Genomic DNA, 3,139 nt, shown 5'->3' with positions numbered 1-3,139 from the left:
TTTCATAAGTGTCAAAGGCTTTTATTGACAATTACATGAAGTTGATGCAAAGAATCAATATTTGCAGTGTTGACCCTTCTTTTTCAAGACCTCTGCAATCTGCCCTGGCATGCTGTCAATTAACTTCTGGGCCACATCCTGACTGGCAGCCCATTCTTGCATAATCAATGCTTGGAGTTTGTCAGAATTTGTGGGTTTTTGTTTGTCCACCCGCCTCTTGAGGATTGACCACAAGTTCTCAATGGGATTAATGTCCCTCTATACTTCCTGTTTCTTCAAGTTCAGAACCACCACGATACAAACAACAACAAAAACAGTGAGCAAGGCAATGACCTTCCATTGATGTTGTTGAATGAACTGGTCTATGGCCTCCTTCAGTTTCACTCCAGCAACGATTCCAATGATTAACGCCAGGAATCCAACAATAACCACCATCGGCCCACAATCTGGCATATCAGCAGCTGTGACACACATACACACAGAGTATTAATCATTTAGATTCTGCTGCATTTAACAGTATTCAGCAGATCTGTCATTTATTGATACTTTAAAGAATAAAAACGAAACAAGTGGTTATCTTTTACTTTGGCATCCCTATCAGTTTTATGTCCCCCATTCTGTTGGACTACAATAGTAGAGTATCACTACTGAACTGTCCTCTCCTATAGGATAGGGAAGCTGTTACACTACAATAGTACAGCATCACTACTGAACTGTCCTCTTCCATATGAAAGGGAAGTTTGGGTTTTAATCATGGTAAAGCACTCACCTGAAGACATAATGTTGTACTTTTCCTCTGTTGTCATTCCTGATCTCAATTCAACTCAATGAAGAGGGTGTCTACAATACAGCATTGAAATTAGACAATGAAGTGATGTTGTTTACTGGTTAAACAATGAACATAGAACAGAATAAACAATGAACATAGAAAAGAATAAACATAGATCATAAAGAAGAAATAACACAGAACAGAAGAGAATTAACATAGAACAGAATAAACACAGAACAGAATAAACACAGAACAGAAGAGAATAAACATAGAACAGAATAAACACAGAACAGAAGAGAATTAACATAGAACAGAATAAACACAGAACAGAATAGAATTAACATAGGACAGAATAAACACAGAACAGAAGAGAATAAACACAGAACAGAATAAACACAGAACAGAAGAGAATTAACATAGAACAGAATAAACACAGAACAGAATAAACACAGAACAGAAGAGAATAAACATAGAACAGAATAAACACAGAACAGAAGAGAATTAACATAGAACAGAATAAAACACAGAACAGAAGAGAATTAACATAGGACAGAATAAACACAGAACATGGAACATAATAAACATAGAACACAATAACAGATTAAACAGAACAAACTGTTTCACAATAAACAACGAGTCTATTGATTCACCCTTGCTTCAATCTACATTACATAATAAAAAAATCCCCATTAAAAGCCATCACTTTAAGTTAAAGATACTGTATGTGTTGTTTCGCATGGGCTGCTTCTCAATCTCAAAACTGAAGAACATACGCACGTCCATGCACTTTCCGCAGGTGCTGGAGATGTAGGCAAAGTCATGGAAAAGTGTGCAGCGTTTTCCTTTCTGTTTTCCAATGCTTCTCAATCTACCAAATCCGCCTATATCGGAATTCTGCATCTGCGGTGGAGGAAGGTCGTCGAGATACAGCGGTGTTTGTCAGACCATGAGGCATCGCGAAAATCGGTCTTCTCACTAAAACGGCTGTAGCGTCTGAACGGTTTGGCCTACAAACGATGTTCTTCGTTTTTCTCTACGAACCCCAGACGTGTTAACAGACTCGCCTGAAGTCAGTACCGCCGATGTACCAACTTCTGTCTGTAGAGTCTGAACGGTTTGGGCTACACACTAGTATGACCCCACTATGGAAAGGGGAGATTCTCACAAGCACGATGGTATGTGACGGGACTCATCTAAAGTAACTGGTACCATTTAAAAAAATGAATGGAGGTATGTAGGTAGTTTTGTGGTAGTTATGTAGGTAGTTTTTATGTGTCCATATCTCCTAGATATAGGAATGTCCCCATGTTTTCCTCATTTACAAAGCAGTACTTGGGACGTTAGCGTGTATCCTATCATACACATTGTTCAGGTATCCTTGATTTCATAAAATTAAACCATTCAACACCTACCTGTTACTTTGTCCCGTCTGTCTCTGCTGCCTCAGTTAATGTTGTTGATGATGATATTGTGATGGTGAGGATTTAAGTTTCATTTTCCCTTAACTGAAACCAAGCTGAGAGGCACCACACCCATTCATAGTTCACTACTGCTTAGTGCCAGATACAAACCATTACTATGACAGGATAATAATACAAGCAGTACAGCTATGACTACACCAATCTGGAATTCCCCTTCAGTCACAATTCTTGTTCTAAAATGAAGGAATGTCCAATAGAACGTTATTTTCACTTTGTTGCTTTTCTCATGTACTAACTATCTCTTGTATTTGTTTAGAGATCTGTAGTCGCATGGTATATCGATATCATTCTGAGAGACCTGTAGTCACATGGTGTATTAATATCATTCTGTTAGAGGGATCTGTGGTCACATGGTATATTAATATCATTCTGTTAGATCTGTAGTCGCATGGTATATCGATATCATTCTGAGAGACCTGTAGTCACATGGTGTATTAATATCATTCTGTTAGATCTGTAGTCGCATGGTATATCGATATCATTCTGAGAGACCTGTAGTCACATGGTGTATTAATATCATTCTGTTAGAGAGATCTGTAGTCACATGTTATATTAATATCATTCTGTTAGATCTGTAGTCACATGGTATATTAATATAATTCTGAGAGACCTGTAGTCACATGGTATATTAATATCATTCTGTTAGAGAGACCTGTAGTCACGTGGTATATTAATATCATTCTGTTAGAGAGATCTGTAGTCACATGGTATATTAATATCAATCTGTTAGAGAGACCTGTAGTCACATGGTATATTAATATCATTCTGTTAGATCTATAGTCACATGGTATATTAATATCATTCTGTTAGATCTGTAGTCACATGGTATATTAATATCATTCTGTTAGAGATCTGTAGTCACATGGTATATTAATATCATTCTGTTAGA

The 3,139-nt window shown here is 37.2% G+C and overlaps 1 long non-coding RNA gene across 1 annotated transcript; it reads right to left on the bottom strand.

Annotated features, from left to right (window-relative positions):
• On the bottom strand, window positions 1-2,336 carry LOC106594610 (uncharacterized). The gene is made up of 3 exons (XR_014379612.1): window positions 2,182-2,336; window positions 770-840; window positions 1-461 (listed from the first exon to the last, which is right to left on the bottom strand). It is a non-coding gene; the product is annotated as an uncharacterized LOC106594610 (long non-coding RNA).
• Between the last annotated feature and the right edge of the window lie 803 nt (window positions 2,337-3,139).

Source organism: Salmo salar, chromosome 12, assembly GCF_965601325.2.
Source record: "Salmo salar chromosome 12, fSalSal1, whole genome shotgun sequence".
In the NCBI taxonomy this organism is placed as follows: Eukaryota; Metazoa; Chordata; class Actinopteri; order Salmoniformes; family Salmonidae; genus Salmo; species Salmo salar.
This window is presented reverse-complemented; position numbering and strand designations above follow the sequence as displayed.